The sequence below is a fragment of the Grammomys surdaster genome, unplaced genomic scaffold, assembly GCF_004785775.1.
Source record: "Grammomys surdaster isolate TR1022 unplaced genomic scaffold, NIH_TR_1.0 363, whole genome shotgun sequence".
Classification (NCBI taxonomy): Eukaryota; Metazoa; Chordata; class Mammalia; order Rodentia; family Muridae; genus Grammomys; species Grammomys surdaster.
Window position 1 is genome coordinate 8,283,244 of NW_021604782.1, and position 24,104 is coordinate 8,307,347.

Below are 24,104 nucleotides of genomic sequence, written 5' to 3' on the forward strand. Positions count from 1 at the left end.
ATATGGGGTCATTAGGATGTAACTACATGAGGTCATTATGATGTAACTATATGAGGTCATTCTGATATAACTATTTGGGGTCATTATGACGTAACTATATGAGGTCATTCTGATATAACTATATGGGTGTTTTTAGGCAACAGTGAGGATTGAACCCAGAGCCTCATGAATGCTAAGCAAATGTTAAACAAATGAGGTATATTTTCAGTGTCTTTTAATATAATTTTGAGAGAGATTCTTACCAAGTTATCCAGGAGGGCCCTGAACTTATTCTATCCCTGCCTCCACCCCCACATCCCCTCCTTTAATTCATGATAAATGGCAGACACTTAGAGTTTCATGATTTCATCCATTGTGGAATGTGCCCCAGTATTTCCACTACTCACTCCTAAGAGCTACACTTACAGAACAGACGTGAGACTTAACAGCACACTGACCTCTACAGCAGAGCAGAGCAGCCACTGACTGTGTTAGGGTCAGGGTCACAGTCCTCCAAATCTAGCCAGATCTAGTACTATAGCCTATCTTGTTCAAGAGAGCCTCAACCCTCCTTTCCTCTGGTGCTGTGTACTCTTCTCAGCATTTGGCAGTATTCCACACATTCTCTGGATGCTAGTGCAGGCTCGAATCCTGGAATACACACACACACACACACACACACACACACACACACACACACACACACTTAACATGATGTTTATTCTAGTGTCCTCTATTGTGGAAGAAATCGCTGTGCTGAACAGCCAATAGAAACCACTTACCACAGTCAATACCCTAGCTAAATGAACAATGTCTCCTGCAACAGACTCCTAATCAGTGCCTCTCCCTCCACAATCCTTCCCTAAGCTTCAGCAGGTACACAATGGCCAGAATGACCTCTTAAATAACAGCTCACAATGTGCTACTTTCCCACTTCACGTCCTCCAAAGCCTTCTTACTTGAAGTCACCACTATGGTCCATAACGCCTTACACACCGTTGCCTTTTCACATCCTCTTGGCTCTGTCAGTTTCAACTCACTTACGAGGTTCCACCCACACAACCTGCTTAGGTTTGTCTCTTTGCTTCTAGAGGTCCTTCTCCTGGGAGTACTCCTCGGGGACTCTTCATGTCTGCTTAGTGCTAACTGCCATTTACTTTAAAAGGCTGCCCTTGGCCACTCAAGCTGCCCATTCTCTTTGGTGAAGAGCATTAATAACACACTGAAATCTAAGACAGAAAAGAATCACCATTACAATCTCACTGGCACTGTCACACTACTCCACTTTACTATCCTCATGTCCCTGTGTGTGTCCAAAACTATCTTATTTATTGGCTTATGTTTATTGCTTATGGACAAGAGCGTACTCCTCATGGAAGAAGGAATGCTTCCTTCTCATGTCTTTTTCTCTAGCATGTAGAATGGTACTTGGCATGCAGTAAACATTCAACATATCTTCTCCAAAAGAGTTAGCAAGGTTTGGAATGCTGTTGTCTAGCTCTGAGATGTCTCCCAGAGGCCCATGTGATAAAGGCTTGGTCACTAGTCCATGAAATTATGGAATTTTTCTCTTCTCCATCCTCCATTTTCAAGAGTCTATGCAACTGCATTCTTTCTAGAAGGTTTGCATAAGCTGAAAACTGTTTTCTCTCAGAACACTGTGTTCAAGAATGGAGTATTGCAGACATGGCACTTCCACTGCTGATAGGTAGTGTCACAAGGCATTGACTTCATGATTCCTGGAAATATACTACCTTCTCAGTGACTTTCAGTGTACCACCTCCCCCAACCCTGGTCCTAGTTATTATCCACCCCTACCTTGATCGAACTTCAACTCATTCTTCACCTGTCATTACTTTCAGGATGTCTTCTACAATGAAGTAAAAATCCTTTTCATAAGTTCTCAGCTCTGCATACCCCTCACGGGTGAAGCCATCCCAGTCACCGGTGATGTGTTGTTATTTACAAGGTAGATTGCTTACAATTCTTCTCTAGAATCAGGCTTTCTGCTCACCACTGGATCTATAGTATCTGTAAAGACTTGCTGAATTAACTTTTCCTAAAATAAGTAAATAAAAGAGCATATATCATCCCACAATAAAGTCTGTTCATCAACCCTTTCCGTTACACATGCCTGTGTGAAATGTCAGTTTATTTACTTTTAGTTAAGAGATCATTGATATATCAATTCATATATATATATATATATATATATATATATATAATGGTCTTTGTTCAAAATTGCTGTATGGACTCTGTTGAGAAGTTTTACTAAGAAGTATTCCGTTTTTGTTCTGAGTGACTTTTTCCCCTCTATTCTTCTTATTCTTTATGGACTACTTTTATGATAGATATTGGATATGACTGATTCCTCATTTTTCTTTTATTTTCAGAATCTTGCTTTTACTTGGCAACTAAGAAGGCATACTAGATGTCTTTTCCAAATCTCGTATTGGCTCTTTTAGCTGTTATTTGCCTATTTTGCTGCTGGGTAATTCATAGTTTTTGTCAGTGATGGGTAAACAAACTTCTTTATTTTTTATTTCCAGAGATTTTTTTTTAGTGAACAGTATCTTTATACTTTACAAATACATAACACACACACACACACACACACACACACACACACGTATATATGCAGCATGGTGAACCAGTCAGGATACACAGGGCCATGTGCATCTTTTTAAGCACACACACACTACTTCCACTAGCCCCTAAAACACTCAGGTACATGAACCTTAAGGTCTGTCTATGTGAGCATACAAAACAGGAAACTCTTTAATTTACCTTCAAGAGAACAAACTGTATGGTAGTCTAAACCATGTTAAGATGGGTCACTCCCTGCCCCCTCCTTCCTGTATATGATTTCTCAAGTACATCCACCAGAGTCAAGATGTAGTAGAAGTTGAGACTGACTTACAAGAGTGTCATTGTTGGCCAACAGCCAAACATCAATGCAGCCCCACAGCCTTACAAAGAGTTTTCTTAAAATCCCTTTGCTCTCCCAGGAAAGTTATTGTTGTCAATTCCAGACCAACATCAGCTAACTTAGAAAGTAATACTAAAGTTATACTGTGACTATAGCCCAGCTGTTACCAAGGTGATTTGAATAATATTTATCTCATTAAGGGAATAACTGAATTCCCCCCAAATCTTTCCCTTTCAAAAGTTCAACATGGACAGGAAGTTTATAACTGGTTTTGCAACATATTTAATTTTCAGCTATGAATTAAGACTCTTCCAAAATGATGTGCAGTCTAGCCAAGTACTGAAATCTGGCTGCAAATGCTCAAAGATTATATAGCAAAAGACAAAATCTGGTGAATTTTTGACCCTTGTATTTCATAAACTATGTGTATGGTCCAACATGATATGAACCACTTAGAGAGAAATTTCAAAGGAATAGAAACATAATAGAAATTTTACTTATTCATCTTTCCCCCACTGACAAAAGGGGGACAAAAATCAGAGTTTGGTCCAAAAGCAAATCCAGAAAATTTTGTGTGTTTTTTTTTTTTGCAACCTAAAAATGTTTATTACGTGTATTCTTTTCCTAGTGGTCCAAAAGACATGAAAGGAAGAGTGGCTGAAACTGTCAATGCGATTGGTTTTTTGGAGATCTGTTGTGTCTCCTCTGGCTGCCAGATGTCCTGGGTTGACCTTTCCAAAGTACAGATTCCTGACAGAGTGGGAGGGAGGTACAGTCTGTTCTGCTATAATATGATAGCTGTGTGCAGAAGATATCTCCTGTTATCAAAAACTTTAAAATCTTTTTTTTAAAAAAAACAGGTTTAAAAATGTAAAAAAGAAAAAATTGAAAATCTTAAAAAAAATAGGTTTAAAAATGTAAAAAAGAAAAAATTATTCAATTGAGAAATGGGTGTTATGGTGTGTTCATGGTTGAGATTTTCATGTCTACAATTACAAGTCTTTTTTTTTTCTGCATGAATATCAGTTACTTTAACTACAGGTATTGAGTGAAAACTTGGTGGATTAGCTGTGACAAAAAGTACTTTAAATGTGATCCAGTACGTCCTTATAGCACCGAAAGCATAAGCAACATCCATCAGTGTTTCCTAAATGAATTAGGATGAACTGTAGGTGCTGGAGGGCGTGCCAGGGTTAAGAGCCCTGGTTGCTCTTCCAGAAGATCAGGGTTCATTACTAGCACCTACAAGGCAGGCGGCTCACAACCATTTGTAACTCCATTTCCAGAAGATCTGATACCATTTTCTGGCTTCCTCCAGTACCAGGTGTGGATGTAGAACACATATATACAGGCAGGTAGAACACTCATACATTTAAGTAAAATTTAACATATAAACTGTAGCAATATCATTTCTGAGACGTTATCTTATAAATGTCTCCACCCATTGTACAAATGATGTACAATTATTTGCAATATTGTTTGTTCAAAACATTAGAAGTAGCACAATGCCATGGAAAATAAAACAAATTACAATGCATACAAAAAGTGAACTCATATTCCATTTCAAAAAGTAGGATATTCTGTTTTTATTGCTACCAAATTATCTCAAAAATTGTATTAGTTAAAAAGAACACAATGTGAAATATGTATAATTTGCTACCAAACAACCAAAAATTGCACAACACGGGTCTCAATTGAGACTAATAGCCAATTCATTTTAGAAATGTTTAGAGCATCATAAAGATGATACATTAGACGTGCTATTTGACTTGAAAAGCAAAATTTGTATTCATTTGCCAGTCCTTTGAAATATAGCCCAGACTTTTTATTTGAACTTGAGTCTTTTGACTGAAGCCCTGTGCCATCTCCCAAGCAAAACCCACAGCAATTAACCCTCACAAACTGCCTCCAACTTGGCTCCTCCAATATGAAGTCAGCAATTAAAATTCTTTCTTTTCTTCTTCCTTTTTGTTCTTTTTAAATAATCACATGTAAATTTTTATTTTGTATTTATGTGTGGGACCATGCAAATGCCGTGCCATGCTTGTGGGCATTAGTGCACACCTTACTGGCTCTCTCCTTCCATGTATGGGGGTCAGGATTGAACTCAGGTTATCAGGCTTGGTGGCAGGAGTGTTTACTCACTGAGCTATCTTGCCCACTGATTTTTGTTTCTGTTTTGGAGACAAGGTTTTAACTCTAGCCGTGAAATTGTGATCCTCTCTGCATCTCAAAGGCTAAGATTACAGGCACCCTGTACCTGATTAAAGTTCTTCCAATGCAACTAAACTGCAAAGGCCTTAAAGATTGTTTAATTTTTCCTCCAAACAGGTTTCCTCCAGTTATTTCCAAGCTATTTTTCTTTTCAGTTTGCTTTTAATGAATATTAGGAAAATATTCACATAATTTACACATAAATGTTTTCTTTGTTTGCATCCATTATTTACCAGATGATGTCAAATTAAGGAATTAGGATAGCTTGGGATAAAGTTTAAAGATCAAATACAGTTGGTTATTGGTAGTTGTCAGGAGCTAAATATGACCTTAGGGTGGTATTATACTATTTACTCTTTTTCTGTTTTTTTTTCTTTAAAACTCATGCAAACATGAATATTTGTTACGTATCAAGTGCTTTTCCAAGTGATAGAGATATACCAGTGAATCAAGGAGGAAAAAATAGTCTCAGTCCTCAGTGAGCTTAGGGGTGACAGAAGCAAGCATAACACAGAAGTGTAGAGAGAACGTAAGCACAATGCCCTTTGGAAGGGGTGGTATTTGGAAGTGGAGAGGGCAGGCAGAGACAGTAAAGAGTCCCACACAGTAGTGATGGCAGTGGCTGCTCAGCATGATCACCAGTGCTGCTGCTGCCTTTGAACACAGGAAGGCGGCATTTTGACGACCCAGGCGATGTGGTCTGCTGATTGGATTCTTGAGAGAAAGAGTGGAATCAGGCTGAAAACAACTTTAAAAGTCAGATTTAGTATCAAGAAGGTCACTGATGATGTTTGAGTGACGTATGAGAACAGAAGCCTGGTTGGAGCAGGTTCAAGAGAAAAGAGGACAGAAAACAGATGGGGCAGGAAAGACAATTTGGATGCAGTTTTACTGTAGCAGACAGAAAAGTGGCAGTGGCCTGAGTCGTTACGTTTTACAAAGTTATAATTTATTTCAAGTTGGTGGCGACAATTAAGAACAAGCGCCTGAGCTGGGAGTTGAGTGCTTGCTCTGTGTGAACAGACACCTAGGTCTGATCCCCAGTGTTGCATGAATCAGGAGGATAAGACATTCAAGGTCATCTGTGGCTACGTGGTGGTGGCTTGAGGCCAGCCTGGGCTACATGAGACTTTGTCTTCTCCTCTTCCACTTAAAGAAAGAATCAGAGTGTGAGTGTAAAGATACACACACCCTTGCCTGCCTACATACACTCATATACATAGAGCCCGTTTGCAGAAAGCTACACCAGAGATGGGTTTTTGTCATGGCTTATGGTTACCATGAGAACAATGTTTCACTGTCTGTTTTTCATTACTGGAATTTTTACCATCATCATCATTTTAAAACTTAACTCTAAAGTCATATAGAGTTTGCCCCTACCACCATTTATATACTTAGTGGTGAACTGAGCCCCTAAAAATTCACTGCACCCAGTTCATTTGCATATGTTATATTCAAGGCAGATTTTCAAAAAAAATCAACAGGAGAAAGAATGCCTAGTATAGTTCAGAAAGCCCTTAAATCAACTCTCATGATAGCATCAGTCTTGTATTCAAAGGCTGCCATACTTTCATAAAGGAGTAAAGATGAAAAAGAAAAGAGAAAGAGAAAGAAATGATCAGTGGATGCCTACTATAAATTTAAGGAGTGAACTTCCTCTAAAAGAAAAAAAGCAATTAAAATACAAATAGTGCTCAAATAGAAAAGAAAAACTAAACCTGGTAAAGTCAATAAAACTGGAATTTAAATGAACAAATACATTTCTTTAAAAATTTTTTAAAATGTATTTTTATTTATGTATATGTATGCATGAGAGCATGTCGTGTGTATGCTATACTCACAGAGTTCAGAAAAGGGCTTTGGACCCCCAGGAGCAGTCCCAAGGCCTTCCTCCTAGCAGCCTTCCTGTAATTTTTATGTTTTGTTCATGTATGCTCAAGGTGGGGCATCTCAAGTTGCAGAATACTTAGTAACAACATTCACTAAGCATAGTGACCTTGGTCCAAACGATTTAAAACAAATTCTCCAATCTGTTCCTAGGACTGTTCTTCAGAATAAAGTGGATGGTTTCTCAAAAACAGACGGAGGATTGTCTAGCATGCATTCAGTTCCCAGAATCAAAAGGAAAACTTTCACAATTCTCCTAGGAGATGCAGAGTCCAGAGAAACTTGGGGGTTTTCCCCCTTCTTGAGTTCGATGTGTAAGATTTCACTAACTGTACTTAACAGCAGGTTACTCCAGGTTTGAGACGTTGGGCTTGTGTGGGACAGGAAAAGTGGCGGGCGCACGGAGGGCGGGAGTACTCCCTAACTCACTGTGCTGAAGCAACAAGAGTATAAGCTGGATCCAGGTCTCCTGTCAGCCTTTCTTCTTCACGTCTGAAGACACTGGACGTCCACCCACTGAAGCCCACGGGGCCCTGATTAAACCCGGAGCAGGAGAGCGAAGAGAGGAGAGAATGAAGTGTGCTTCCGTTTTGTTTTACAGAGAGTGAGGAGGGGCAGAAACTCAAAGGCTCCTGCAACACACCAGCCTTTAACGTGGACGAACAGTACCGTCATGTATAAAGTGCATGCTTCGGTTACCAAAACGTTCTATAATATTTTAAATGTTACGATTTTGTGTTGGGTGGCATTCACAATTATCCTTGGTCATGTATGGTGGGAAACACAGCCCATGCGTTCAAAGTTGGACACCCCTGGAAGAGGTGTCGCCTGGAAGAGGTTTCTTTTTGCTTAAAAAAAAAAAGTCACTAACCAAATACATGTTTTTGTGTTATGAGTAGTCTTGAGGTGTTCCTAACCCCTGAAAAAAAAAAAGAAAGAAAAAACCTCCCTGCCTGTGTCTAGACAAGGCAGTGAAGGTTTTCTCCCTGATCTTCCCAGTCAAGTAAATACACGTATAAACTCTGGAGAGAAAAGAGGCACAGAGAACTCAAGGGTCCAAAGCTGAAGGTGAACTGGGAAAGGATCCCAGAACATAGTAACAGAGCGTCTCACAACCCAGAACACACAAAAGACAACTACCTAGGCCCATGGTTTCAAGATGCCCAACCTAGCAACAGCAGGTGGCTCAGGGAGGCCCTCTCCTTTCGTCTTTTCACCTACACTGTACAGGAATCCCACAAACATGACCACAGAGCCAGTGTGTTAGCAAAGGGATGGGCCATAGTCTCTCTTCAGTAAGAGGACTGTGACCAGGGACCAATGCACTGTTCCGACTCCATAGTCTAAATAGGGGACTGGCAGTGACAGCAAAGGACTCCTCTTGAGGTAATGCACTTGGTGAAAGGCATCAGAAGTGTTAGGCGCTAGGAAGCACGTTCTGTTTTGTCTTTCTCTTCTTACATAAGAGGCATCAGAAGCCCCACCTGACGCCCTTCTCCCACCAGAGAACACTTAGCAGGAATCAGTAGAACTTTCAGATTCAGACACATCGAGCAGATCAAAATAGCAGCACAGAGTCCCAGAAAATTATATTATCAATGGAAGCACACATAGAGTAGAGTTTACATGCTAAAACTAACAGGGATGGCAGTCTGCTAAAAGGAAATATCAAATAAGAATGTGAGCCTCCTAACATGGCAATTAAGTATCCAGGATACAGTGAAAATCCACTGATCATACCACAGCCTGGGAATACCACAACTGGGTGGAGAAATGATAACTAACTAATATAAATATTCATCAATGCTGGAATGACTAACAATGTCTCAAAGCAGCCATCAGAAAAAATGCTTCAGCAAGTAAGTTCAAATTCTTTACAACTGAAACTGCAGCAAAACTCAGCAAAAAAAAAATTACAAACCATTTCAGTTTTTTAAAAGGTGGAAATTATAAAACCAGTAACGAAAATTAGCTTAATAGGTCCAATAGCAAAGTGGCAAGGACAGAAAGACACACAGCATTATAGAATTCACTCGATCTGAACAACAGGGAAAAGGATGAAAATCAAGTGTAAAACAGAGTCTCAGAACTTGTGGCAACAAAATAGACAAGAGTTACATTATTAAAATCACAGAAGACAACGAAGAGAACAGGCTTGAAAAGTATTGGAAGAAGGGATTACTTAGGAATTTCTAAATTTAAGCACATATGATGTATGTGTACATTATATACAAATGCATACATAAGAAGTCATATGGATGCTAAGTAGGATAATCCCAAATTACTTTCATAATTAATATTTTAAAAATTAGAATGGAAACATATATGTTAAAAGGATCAAGAGAGAACTGATGCATTTTCCTTTGGAGTATTAGCAAAAAAATAAAATCAAAGTTGTTATCTGAAACCATAAAGGAAATGAGTTACTTTCCAACAGGCAAAAATAAGAACCATGGTCTTTAAATTTTATATTCAGAAAAGCTAGCTCCTAGAAATCCCAGAGGAATAAAGACATCCTCAGATAAATGGGGGTGAGGCAGCCATTAGAACCATCTTTACAGAGCAGCTTTAAAATACTCTTTTTTCAAAGAGGAAGAAATCCCGCAAGAAGGAATCTTAGGAACATCAAAAAAAGAAAAGAGGACAGAGGGAATAGAAACTCGTTCACGTCTCTAGACTCCCCATCATGAGCACCGCAGGACAGATGGCTGGAACAAACATCTGAACACTGCCAGATGCACCAGACAAACTATTTACAAGTTAGGAAGATAAAGAAACAATGCTTCCACCCTTCAAAGTGATAAGACATATAAGCACCAGCATTGGCTTGCTATGCTAAATAACACTATCTGTGGCAAAAGGAGAGCACCCTGGAGCTGTAGTCAGCTAGAGGCTGCAGGGGGAGGGTGGGTCTCAGTCCTCAGTGGTGTAGCCCCTTGCACATTGCCCCCAGGCAAGCTAATCAGCCCACCCATGCTCAAGCAGGTGACTATAGTTGGAGGCAGTGGGTCACAGAAGTCGTTTTTTGTGTTGTTTCCAAAATACTTAAGAACTGTTTTGAAAGTAGGAGGAGAGCTCAGGAAGAAGGGATTTCATTGGAGGTAGAGAAGGGAAGGATAACAGAGGGTTCAATGGATCAAAGAACGATATGAATGTATAAAATGGTGAAAATAGATAAAATTTTAAAAAAGAGAAACCAGGGATTTTTTTTTAAAACAAAAAAAAGGAAAAGAAAAGAAAAAACTATGCAAGAAGATATATTAAAAATAAATTAAGGTGACATTCTAAAAGCTCAAATGTTTTGTAGGATTCCATTCATTAGGTGACTCGATGTTAATAAATGAAGCAAGTAGTCAGGAAAGTCTGGAGCTGGGCCTGAGGACATATGTCAGTCAGTAAAGGGCTTGCCTTGCTTGAAGACCCGGCCTTGATCCCTAAGACATAGCTTTCAAAACAAAACAAGTGTGGTGGCAAAGCCTGAAATGCCAGCACTAGGGAGAAAGCCTTGTCTACTAGGCAAGCTCCAGGCCAGTCAGAGACTGTGTCTCAAAAAAAAAAAAAAATCAAGGTGGACAGTGCCTTACTGATAATATCCAAGGTTATTTTCTGGTCTCTACATGCGTGTACATACATGTGTATGTGCTCGTGTACATACATCCACACCCACATGAACATGCACACACAAAGAAGATTCTAAATCTTGGGGCTCCATCACTCTGGGACAAATCCAACTCTAACTAGGAATGTGGGTTACTAGAACTTTCTGGGCTTCAGCATACCATCCTCCAAGAAGGAGTGATTTCCAAGGTAGGTCTGTAAGACAATTTCCAGGACTGACCCTGTCAGTTATTACAGACCTCTGTCCTTCCCATCACCCTATGTTATCACCAGTGATCCTCATTCCTCAGAAAATGGACTAACAGCCACAGAATCCAGTTCACAATGCCAAGAGGCTAGTGTACGATATTCTCAAGGCTCTCGTGAGTTCCTAAGAATTGAGGTGAGATTTGAAAGACTATGAAGCAGAGTCACTGATGCATGGACCATTTTCCCAACGGTCCTTTCTTACCATCGGGAAAAGCAAATGCGCCAGAGTTAAAACTTAGCTGCTGCCATTTAGCCCTTGCTTTAGATCAACCATTAAATCCACAAGTTAAAGGACTGAAAATTAGCCAACCCTGACCGTGCTACGCCAACTCAACATGCCCTCACCCTGTCTTCAGCTCACTCATCCACCCTACCCCATCTACAAGTCAACTGAAGATCATTTACCATTGGGAAGTCATAGTCACGGAAAGCTTCACTCACTAGACAAAGAAAGGCATTTCAAACTAAAACAGGTTGCCTCCGGCCATGCTTTGTAAATAAATGTGGACACCTTGGTTTTACTATGAAGATATTAGGGTCTTTGGTTTTTATCCATAGTATGTAGGTTTCGAAATACTTTATGTTTTTCCCTCAATCTCCACTTTCTGTGGTGAAATGGAATTTTATTTCCTAGATAGAAGCAGATGGAATGTCTCAGGAATGTGTCCAGCTTAGTGGTTAAGCATTAGGCTTTGATGTCAGATGTGCTGGGCTAAAAGGCCCCAGTTTGTGAACTTGTTGGCTGTGTCCCGGATTACCACCCTGGGCCTCAGTTTCTTCATTTATAAAAAGCACATGGCACTCCCCACTTTAAAGGATTGCTAGCAGAACCAAATGGACATATACATTTAAAGTACTTGGCACCAAAGAGGCATTCCACAGTAGCGGCTCTAATCCAGGACGTGCCTTTTGCAAGAAACTTTGTTATCACAAGCAGCATTGGCTTTAGATAAAGTTTCAGGAAGTCAGCTCAGTGAGGATCATGGAACAAAAAAAGACATCAAGTTCTAAAAACCTAACAAATGAAATGTTACTTCTGGAGCTAGTGTTCTACAGTGCTCATGCTGGACTCTTGAAGATGGGGCACTCAGATCAAACGCACTGCCACATTCCACAGTGATAAAGTGTCTACCTTTCCCATCTGTGGTATAATGCCTCCCATTAAACAGAGTAAGCTCCGTGTGTGTGTGTGTGTGTGTGTGTGAGAGAGAGAGAGAGAGAGAGAGAGAGAGAGAGAGAGAGAGAGACTAGGATATAGTCACTTTCTTTAAAAGTTTATTTCAAGGTGAGTATTCTTTTCCCAAGTAGCAAACGTCTGAGTAAACTCATAAAATTATTAAGAACACCAACTCCACATCTTCAGCCTTCAGTGTTAGAAAGCACACTTGCTTGTTCTTTGTAAACATCAGCCCAACATCTGCCAACATGGCTGCCTCAAAAAATTAAAAGTACACATTTCTATCATTCTGTGGTAGGGTTTTTTTTTTAATATTTAAATATTTTTCTTGGGTTGACTCTCACAGTAAGGAGAATGAAATGCCTCACAGTAATCCAGCTATTAAAGGAGAGGAAGCACTATCAAAGCCCTTTACAAACGCTATCTTTCCTCCATGTCTCTTCTAGGGAAAAACTCTTTGAGTTAAAATGCTTTCATATATAAAATGTACAAATATACTCAGAAAAAAAAAAAGAGCATAGCCTGACTAACAAATATAGTCTGTGAAATCTGTGAATTACGTATTTTCTCAATACCCCAGATTTTAATAGTGACCATAGGTACATTTTTAAGAGTCAACTAAAAGGATAAAGGAAATTTCTAACAATTGTGATAAAAGAAAGTTTGTACTAATGAGCAATAATTTTCAAAAAATATGGAACTAACAATGAAACCCTACCTATGAAACATGCATTTGCTAGCATTGCCTTGTAGCTACCTTATCAAAAAAATTACTGCAAGTCTGCAAGTGTTGAGGGTTCCTCTCTGCATATTATCTTAACAAGAAGGAGGAAGAGATAATAGGTGATCTGAATAAAGCACTAAATCATAAAGAATTCCATAGTAATTCCACATCTTAGCTATTACGAATTCTGTTGCCATAGCACTGGACACACATGCATAAAGGAATACCACCCAGACACAAAAAGCATGAAATAGTAAGTCACAGCAACGTGGAAGTTGTGTTGAATGAAAGATGGATGGTGAAGGGTTAAGTCTCACACACTTTCAATCGCTGATGAAGGGCAAAGCTGATCCTATAACATAATTGGAGTAGAACTCACTAAAGACTGTAGGGACCAAGTACAGGGGACAAAAACTGGAAATAAGTTAAACACAGGGCACTAAGCCCAGAGGAAGGATCAGTTCTCCTGTTCCACAGCTCAGCAGGGAAATACTAGCCTATTGACAGCACTCTGTGACAGACAACTCGGATTTGAACAGATATAAATGGCATTTTGAAGATGGATTTGATTATTACATCTTATGTATGTATTGAAGCATGCAAATTACACTTGACATGTATAAATTGGAGGCCTTGGTTTTAAATCAAGAATTTGCACTACTGAAGATAGAGAGTAACCCCAAACCAAACCCCACAGCTGAATTTCTCATCATTTATTCTTGGTACTGAGAAGTTTATTTTTCCTCTGAGCACATTTTTTGGATCTTTTTCTCCATTTAAACTAGGAATTAAACTGTTATTAAATTACTCATATAGATATTTTGAAATGATAAGCTAGCTAAAAGATTTTAACTTTTATAATTTTAAAACATTGATCTAGATGAATCTGTAGTAAATTATCAATCCCTAATGGAAGTTTTAATAGACTTTTTTACATGGCTATTTTACTGAGAAAGTGTAAATGAAATGAATTACAATGGTTTTGACTATAATCATTTAAGTATTAAATCAGACTATTCCAAGTTAAATGAATGACATAATATCTTTGAAACAAAGATAAATGAATTATAAAGTAAAGGGGTAACTAGAAAGAACAAATTCATTTAAGTAAATATATTGAATAAAACATTCTAATCTCTTGGTAAGAGATTCATTAGGCAGTGCAGTTAACTAGACACTGTGAAGACAGGCCTTTTTCTCTGTAGACAAAACAAACAAACAAACAAACAAACCCAAAACAACCAATATGAGGATATGAGTATGACTTCCCAGAAGGCCATGCAAGCTCTTATGGACAGCTTCTAGGGGTGCTGGCAAAACCATCCACCAGGAGGAACCATACTGAAGGAGTGTTCCTATAGAAAGCACATGCGTTGAAAACTTACTCCCTAGTTGGTAGTTCCAGGAGCTGAGAGGTGACTAGATCAAGAGGCTTCTGATCTAACTGATAGATTAACCACAGATTGATTCCTCAGATGGTGGCATTGTTGGGTATGGCAGAAAGTAGAAGGTGGATCTGCTCAGAGAAAGCATGTCAGCAGAGTGTGACTTTGAAAGGTAGCTCTTGTTACTCTATCCCCACCCCCAATGCAAGAAGCTTCCTGTCTCTCTCTGCTTCCGGGGTGCCATGAAGTGAACAGCTTCAGATAAACCCTTCCATTTTAATTCTTCATGGCTGGCCCAGACACACAGAGCCAAACAGCAATGCACTAATACCCCTGAAATCATTATCTAAATTAAATTTTCCTCCCTTAAGTTGTTTGTCTCCGGTATTTTGTTACAGTTGCAAATGGCTATTTAACATATTAGCATCCTTTGAAAAGATTGGTATCCTCATACACAACAAGAAGATGGCTTAGTTTCCAATTCAGAAAGAACCAGAGAATTACCAATCAGAGTAAAAGTTTGGATGTACCTCTGAGTTCCTACAGCTTTCCCTCATCTTCATTATCTTCTGTTTCTCAGCTGAGGTGTGAATGAATGTTTATAACACTCACAAAGGGTAGGGATGCACTTTAAGGAGAGCCATGGGGAAGAAAGGCTACAGTCCACTGAAAACCTAATGGGCAGGAAACCTGTAGTGATGGAGGAGGTTGAGGGGAAAAGACAGGAGAAGGGAGAAAGGAAAGCACAAGAGCAGGGCAGAAACAAAGGCACGAATCACAGCGCTTCACTACTGAATGATAGAAACTGAAAGACAAAGACAGCTGCCCTCCACACACCCAACATCTGACCACCCAGAAGGCCAAGTCGCTCCACTATGACCCTCTTCACCACAAAAGTGACCAGAACTACCCTTCATAGAGCCATGCTGAGAACCTGGGAGCTTGAGTATTACAAGAACTTTCCATTCCAAAAGGCCCCCCACTGACTCAGAGATAGAACATCAAACAATGAAAAAAGAAACCCTTGCCTTTTAATGAAAAGGAACACACATACACACTATATGTGTAATATATATATATATATGGATTTATTACAGGGCAAACACCTTTTGCCAACTACTGAGTTTTCATTAATTTTTTTTTTCTTTTTAGAGACAGAAGGGTAACTTCCTTTCACCATGGAGCCCATCTTTAGACACTGGTCACTTAGAGAGCACTGGAATTTTATAATGGAGCCAGTGTTTGTCTATTCAACTGTGCATTGGACTACAGAAAATGGCATAATCTAAATTCGAAACAACTATTAAAATCCAGTCTCAAGATTCTTAGTGAAGACAGTATCTCAACAACGGGTTTCTTCATGGCTCCACAGTGTGCGGGCCGAAAGGCTCAGAGTTCCATTTTAAATGTCACCAGGACTCTCTGTCCTTCCTTATTCACTGCTCCTCCCCATGGAAAAAGTTCACTCTGGGTTCACATGGTGCTAAATCGTGCCTCTTGGGACAGCTGGGATGAGTGAAAGACCTCAGATAAAAAAAAGCAAGTAGAAACCAGGGAAGGCCATGTGTCAGCCTCAGGTAATTCAGCACAGGAGGGAGGGAGGAGGCTGCTGGATACTGGCTGAGGACTCCATTATCATTTACTCTTCAGCAAAGTATCTGAAGGTGACGTGTTTATGCCATCTCCAAGGTGAGGAATCTAAAACTAAAGTCACTCATTATACTACCATGAGAATAAAACTGTTTAAATCTAGATCTTCTGTTATATTCTCTGGCCTAAAATTTACCTGATATGTCCTAAGTTCTATAGTGACCCCCACTGCTCCCCACAGAGGCCTTAGAGAGCCATAGGAAACAGGACTCTTTATAAATGGAGAAACCCATCTTCTTATTTTTGCATTTCTGCAGTTTTTAAAGAAACAGCATTGTGTGTGATTTACTTTGTAACTGAGAGAATAGTATGTACAGCACCCAGGCTCTGTGACTCAGCCACAGAGCTAGGCCACACCCATTATTATAATTTGGTGACCCTTGGCTGGCCCTAGAGTCTTCTCTCCCTCTCCTTGTAGCTGAGATGTAAAGGCCCTCTCAGGAGCCAGGTGTGCCTTAAAGCTTGTGAGGATTAGGGAATGCTAATTACCACCCTCTGATTCCAGCAACTTCAAACGTTTTACACAGATATAAATAGATAGAATTTAAAAAAAAGTCTGTCCAGATCAAGAAAGACAATTTGGAAACTATAACTTGGAGAGAAAATTATAACACACATGGAAAACTCAAAAATCTGTTCTTCCAAAACAAAGATGTGGCTTTCTTCCTTTTGGAAAGCTGTTGTTAGGGCTGTCACCTCTTGTAGCCCAGGAGATACCCAGGAGTGACCTTCGTAAATGTCATTTCTTCTCAGAGATGCAGTAGATGACAAACTCCCTCAAGAATGTGAGTACCAGAACCAGTCATGCTTAGATTGTGTTGGCTGTGGAGGGAAGATACCTCAGTGTGACCCCTGGTTATTGTATTATATTTATTTCCCCTTTCCTTCCCTTTTCTTGGTAGTTAATTGTGTGTGTGTGTGTGTGTGTGTGTGTGTGTGTGTGTGTCTGTCTGTATGTGTGCAATCGTGTGTGTGCTCACATTTACCTGTGCAGATGCAGAGGCCAGAAGATGGTATGGGTACCCCTCCTTGTCTGATCCCTTTGAGGCAGAGTCTCTCTCTGAACTGGAAGTCTACTTTTTCTTGGCTAGGCTGGGAGTCAGCAGGCCCAGTGGGTCTCTAGAAGATGCCTGCCTCAGCTGGAGGTACAGGTTGTGTGAGCCAGATGCCCAGCTTGTTCCATAGAAGCTGAGGACCGAATGCTGTTTCTCATGATTACGAAGCAAGTGTTCTTAACCGCTGAGCCATCTCTCTAGATCACTCCTTGCTTACTTTTAATTCAACTTTGTTCTGTGAGATATATATGCTGTCTTAAACTCTTTTGTTTAGGTATAGACACAGGCCTATCTATACTCTGCAAATATCTGTAAGAATTTTTATATAATACTGCTATTTGGACATAAGAAGTCACCTATATGAACGATACTAGACTGTCTCTTATAGACTAGGAAGAATCCACTTCTATTTTAACAGGGAGACTAAGAACTGTCCCCCACAGCTATAGTGCCAACACACAGACCACAGCCTGAGCCTAGCACTGTACTGCTGACTTACACACAGGGTCACGGTTACATCATGATCAGCATTCCCGCGCCACTGTGCTCGGGAAGTGAGTAGCTGGTGTAGAACTTCAAACTACACTTATACTGAGTGAACAATGGTCAGAGGTGTGGTGTTTCAAAAACGAACAAGTAGAGAGTGAGAAGGACACAGCCAACAAATTATGAGTCCTGAGAGAAGGGAAAAATATGCTAAGGGGTGCATTCAAACGGAAGACGTGGGTTTAGGTTCAGAACATAAAACAGCAACAAAAACTCATCAAGGATTTAAATAGGTTGCATCCCAGCCTTTCAATGTAAGACAGCGATTCTTGAAATAGCATGGTTGAAAAGCTACTTTTTCTTCCTTAGTTCCCAAACACACTGAACATGGTATTGGAAACATCTAAGGTGGCCTCTCACCCTACCTAGCTTCCCCTTTCCATAGACATGAACAGACCTTTAGCATGATGTTGATGATAATAGTGATGATGATGATGGTGGTGGTAGTGGTGGTGGTGATGATGACGATGAGGTTTGGTTTTCCTCGGGGCTTTGGAGACTGAAGCTTTAACCTCACACATGCTTATAATTTGCTTCCCACAAGTAGAACATGGCCCCAGCTACAGGCTATCAGTCCTTGATTAGGCTATGTTAAATGGCAAAGATGAAGAGTTTTTGCAGATGTCATTAAATTCCCTTTAAGGTGTTCAGCTGGGAGCTGGGTCAACTGGACCTCATTAGGAAGTATACTAAAAGAATCATGTATAGGTCACCACTGGAAGCATCAGCAACCCTGCTGCTGACCTTTAAAAAGTCATGACTGGTGACTGTACAGACACAAAACCATTCCACTAGCCAGTTAAGTAAACTGGAAACAGGGTCTCCGAGTCAGGTCTCCATGAGCAAATGTAGTTCAGCCGGTGTGTGGAATTCATGAGCCCTAAATCCAGCTAAGACAAATCTTAACTTCTAACCTATAGAAAGCAGTCAATAGCGGATAGCTATTTTAAAAACCTATCCATTTGGAGTGATTTTTTTATACAGCCGAGAAAACCAACATACAATCTAAAAAGAAGGAGGGTCAATTTGCATAAACATTGCCTTCCATTAATTAATTAAGAACGAAGTGCCTGGAATCTCAGCCTCCCTTCCAACTTCCCACATCACAAGTGGCCAAAGCTCTCCCACAACAGTGTTCCTGGTATTTAATAGACATGGCTGCCTCCATTCCTAAGATGCAGCACTGAAGAACCAGGGTCACTCAGAGACTCAGTGCTTGCTCATCCAGAGATACCTGCCTCATATGCCAGACAGTGTTTAACCTGGCCAGCCTGCGGCTTCCAGGCTGGCCAGGGTTTTCTAGGGAGTAGCATTTTTAGATTTCGAGGTGACTCACCTTCCAGTCACTCAAGTCAAGGCCTCCAACTGAGGCAGATCTAAAGATTAGTTCTCCCTTCCCCTGCTATTCGGGTATGAAAGTCACCAATCTGGCACAGCCCCAGGACCAGAAACCTCCTAACAGACCTGTGTGGAAGAGGCTCTGTTCCGTTCCCATTTTTAACGCAGAGATCAAAACACAGTCTCTGGCTAAGCTATTTAGCTGAGCCCCTGCTCCATAATAGCTGTTCTCTATGCTCGGAACAAAATTATACCCTGATGATCTCTTTCCATGTGGCTGTGCCCAGACCGTGGTTAGGAGGCAGCAGCGCTCGGGTGGGTGACGGATGGGATGAGGCACGTGACCATTTAGAGGACAGGAAAACTGGGGAATGGTTGTCTGTTTTTTTCAGAAGCATTTGTCTGCCTCTTGAAAGTGAAGCTTAGATGTTCTTGTTTTACACTTTCCTGAACTGTGAATATAATGCTTTTGATATGCAGCCCAATTAGGAAGGGCCTGCAAGAATTGTTTATTCCTAATTTAAAAAAAAAACAAAACCACTGACAGTTTTGTTTTCCAGTTGCCCCGATTCTTGCACACCAATTAAAATCACAGTAACACTTGAAGGTACCAGACAGAGCAGAATACACATATTTTAAATTGAAGAAGAAGAAGAAGAGGAGGAGGAGGAGGAGGAAACATTTTTTTTTCTTTTTTTTTCCCTTCCTTTCTCCAGTCCTTCCTCTTACATTTTTTAACTTCTAAAATAATGAAGCCAGTAACACAGCACGAAAAACACAGTCCAGACGAAACTGACAGAGGCTGACTTAGGCTGTGCGGTGAGCTAGGTGCTAGGTTGTCTTTAGCAATTCACACAGGCTCTCCAAGCCTCAGGGGTTGTCACTTGTTTGTTTGCTTTGGTTTGTTATTTGTTGTTGTTTAATGTGCATGAGTGTTTTGCCTGTGTTCATGTATGTGCACCATATATGGGCATTGTCCATGGAAGCGAGGGGAGGGTATGGGGTCCCCTGGAATTCAGTTCCAGATAGTTTGATCCACTGTGTGGATACTGGGAACTAACCTAACTTTTAGCCACTGACTTATCCTCCAGTCTCTTGAGCCTGTTTTTCCATCTCCAAAATGACAATTCATCACGAATTATAAGAAACAGTGACACTGGACATCCACCCTCAGACAGGCTAGCATGAGGTGATTCAGGTTTCAGCATTAAATAGCAACATCGATGACATCATGCCTTGGCCAATGCGAGGTCAGCTGAACCCAAAAGTGGAATTTGAATAAAACTGACATGGGAACTCAGTGTGGAACAGGGAGTGAAGATAGCAGCGCCCTGCCTGGGTCCAGGTTTTAAGGAAGTGTGCATCCCCCAACAGGAAAGCTCAGGGTACGGAAAGAAGATTTAAAATAAAATGCTTTTAAAAAAAGGTTATGCAGAAGACTTGCCATCAGTCAGAGCGCGGGGCCAGCCATGAGGAGCGCTGAAGCTGCCAGTGGGGAACAGGTCTGAATTTGAGCTGGGCAGAAAGAAGGACCGGTGCTTGGCTGACACAGTAGTGAAGCTGGTTTTGGATTAGGAATTGTTTTCTCCCTCATCTTCTTTAAGAGAAGAGTGTGGCCATTAGCCTTTGGTTCTGGTGTGGGATTTGGGATGGCCTACTTCAACTGTCAGCATGACTTTCAGGCTCTGTATCTTCTATATGGAAGATACGTCAAAGAGCCGTGACTTATGCTGAGAACATCTCAGTGGGAGGAAAGAGAAACCATGTTTATTCCTCAGGAATACTGAAATGCCAAGAGTGCGCTGACATCCTGTGACAGTGCCATCAGCAAAGCTTTCAACTCCAGCCACTGTTTGTGTTTGAAACCAAGTCTGTTGCTTTTGTTTCATCTCTTTGGAAATTGTAAGGAGGTCTTAAATAAATTTTGCCAGGCAGTGGTGGCGCACGCCTTTAATCCCAGCACTTGGGAGGCAGAGACAGGCGGATTTCTGAATTTGAGGCCAGCCTGGTCTACAGAGTGAGTTCCAGGATAGCCAGGGCTACAGAGAGAAACCCTGTCTCGAAAAATAAAAAAAAATAAAGAACTTATGCAGTCATGCCTATATGCTTATCAAATTGATTTAACATTTTAAATGAAACTGGGAAGGGGGGCAATAGGGTACTGAAAAATTATTAAGCAGTAAGAACACCGAACTGACATGGGATGGGAGTGTCTTCCCGGCAGTAAGTCTGTCAGTCTGCCTGGGAAGACAGTTCAGCAGAGGCTCTTCCACCTGAGCTGCACAGGTCAGGTGTCAGCTGTCAGCTCCCAGCTCAGCTCCTAGAGTCTTGGAACTTCTGACAGTGTCATGGTCCAACCCAAAGAGACACATCCCAGGGAGCTGCAGAAGCAAGACTGGTCCCTCCTCCAGGTTGAACCTCCTCATGGTATGATGGCTGTCCACCACAGCAAGGGACAGGATGAGACTTCAGGTTTTTATGGAGAAATCCAGTCACTGGACAAAAACATTGAGTTCCATGCTTTATACTGATGTCCTTGGCATCTCATGCAATGATCTCTTTGACTTCCGGTTCTGCCCTACTGCTCATTTGAAAGACAAAGAAACTGATACTGTGAGAAGCTGAATACCGTGCCCAAGTTGACTTCCCTGATGTGGGGTGCTGTGTGTGAGGGTTAGGACTCTCAGCTGTCAGGCATCAGGGTTTTGGAGGTTCATTCTCTGCTTTGTGCAGAGGTTGAGGGTGTGGGCTCTCAGAACCTGTTCCTCTGCACATCTGCCACTTGCTGATGAGATAGACTCTTACTCCTCAGTCACAATAAGCCAAAATAAACTCCTTCTTATATAATGATATTGGTTGTAATATTTTATCACAACAACAGAAAAATAACTGATACAGAGATATACATATGTGTATAAATATGTGTATGTATATGTATATCTCCATCTGTCTGAAACCTAAGCCTTCTCTCTATATATGTGTATGTATGTATATGTATATATATATATATATATATGCATATGATATTACACACATGCATATGGATCACACACACATATTCTAGGTATATACACACACACAAACACATACACACTACACCAATATGTATCCTATATATAATAGCTACTATAGAGACAAATCAAGCTTGGCTTTCAAAAAGGATACAAATACCATAATTCTTACAGTTCCATACCAACACCAAAGTTAAGATTCTGCACTCACTGGTAAAAATGAGTGGTAAAAAAAAAATAACGACTCACAGGCCACATGAAGTCCATAAAGAATGAAGACCAAGTGGGGGTGATTCGGTCCTTCTTAGAAGGAGCAACAAAATACTCAAGGGAGCAAATATGGAGACAAAGCGAGGGACAAAAACTGAAGGAGGGGCCGTCTGAAGACCTTTCCACCTGAGTATCCATCCCATGTGCAGTCACCAAAGGTAGATGCTGATGTGGAAGTCAGGAAGTGCATGCTGATAAGAGCCTGATATGGATGTCTCCTCAGAGGTCTTCAAGAGTCTGACATATTCAGAGGCAGATGCTCACAACTAGCCATTGAAGTGATCATGGGGTTCTCAATGGAGGAGTTAGAGTGAAGACTGAAGGAGCTGAAAGGATTTGTGGCCCCATGAGGAGAGCAACAATACCAACCAACCACAGCTCCCAGGGTCTAAACCACCAGCCTGGGAGCACTTATGGAGGGATCCAGGGCCTTAGCTGAATATATAAGAGTGGAGGGCCCTGCTGGGCACAGATGGAAGATGAGATCCTTGACCTCATGAAGGCTGGACGCCCCAGGGGGTGGGAGTTTTGAGGGTGGGGAGGTGGGAGTGGGGGGGTAGATAGAGGTTACATCCACAAAGAAGAAGGAGGAGGTGTGAGGGGATTGGGGGTTCCTGGGTGGGTGGGGGATGGGGTAAGGGGACAACATATGAAATGTAAATAAAACATCCAATAAAAAAAAAAAAAAGATAAAAAAAAATAACGTAATGAATAAATGGAAAAGTAAAATAAAACTACTAGGTTGAATCCACATACAAAGCCTCTGGTTCCAAGAAATCAGGAAAACATCGGTCATTATCACATAAGCCTGTAAAAGACCTTAGATTGCTATAAAGAATAAGCATTCTGGGAAAACAGTTTCAACCAACTGCAGCAGAACAGAGGTGGCACCTTCATATCTGTGAGTCAGAGGGAGAAGGTTTAATGTGTGCCAGACACTATGCTAAGCATTTGAACGTATGCCACTGCATTTCCCCATTTTCAGGAAAGTGCTATGGTGGGTTATAATGATATATAATGAATGTCCCCAACAGGCCCATGTATTTGAACACTTAGTCACAACCAAGTTCATGATGCTGTTTGACAATACTGAGGTGGAGCCGTGCTGGAGGAAGCATGTCCCTGGGGGTGGGCTTTGAGGGCTCTAGCCTGTCACCACTTTCTGTCCCCCTCCCTCCCTCCTGACTCCACCCGGTCTCTGATTCCTGAATGCAGTGTGACCAGGCAGTTTCCTGCTAAGAGGCCTTCCCTGACTAACACCATGCCTGCCCTTCAGTGATGGTGTTATCCCTCTGTAACTGTGAGCCAAAACAAACCCTTTCTTTCTTAAGTTGCTTTCTGTTGGGGTATTTTGTCACAGCAGCAGAAAAAATAACTAATTCAGTGTTCTCTGTATTAGAAGGACAACAAAAATCTAAGAAGATTAGATATAGTACCTGTCAGAGGGTTAGTGTGTCAGTGTAATTGGGACTTTAAACCCAAGTATGTGTGGGTCCAAATCTCAGACTCTACACCATGTTGACCCAAGAAAATGAAAGAGGACAGTCCGCTCCTTATTTAGGCCGGGAAATAGTAAACAGCCAGTGTCTCCTTTTCAACAAAACTCCCCAGGCAGATGCATGTAACTTACTGGATTAATAAAAACACCCAAACACAGGCATTGTGTTCCATCTCATCTCTTGAGGGAAATAAAAGATTTCAGAGACACTCTCATGCCTCTATGAAATGCTTAGAGATTCTGTCATTTCTGAAGGTGTTGCTGTAACCCACTGAGTTGTACAAGACCCATTTTCCCAGGCTGTTGTAACTGGAGTTGGTCATTTCAAATACTTTGAGATCAATCTTCATGTATGAAAATATCAATTTTCATGTATAGGAATTGTTCAGGAATCAAGAATTTTATCTGTTTTGAGCCTTGTCCAGTTTTTCCCATTTCTCCCCCTGTCCTCTCTCTCTGTCTGTCTCTGTCACTGTCTCTGTCTCTGTCTCTCTCATACACACACATACACACACATACACACACACAGAGAGAGAGAGAGAGAGAGAGAGAGAGAGAGAGAGAGAGAGAGAGA

General features: G+C 40.9%; 1 protein-coding gene and 1 pseudogene across 10 annotated transcripts in view; one reads left to right on the forward strand and one right to left on the reverse strand.

The window, feature by feature from the left end:
- Window positions 1-24,104, reverse strand: part of Lpar1 (lysophosphatidic acid receptor 1) — a 161,986-nt gene that overhangs the window by 7,427 nt on the left and 130,455 nt on the right. The gene's annotated exons all lie outside the window — the stretch shown is intronic.
- LOC114631514 lies at window positions 17,470-20,475 on the forward strand (annotated as a pseudogene).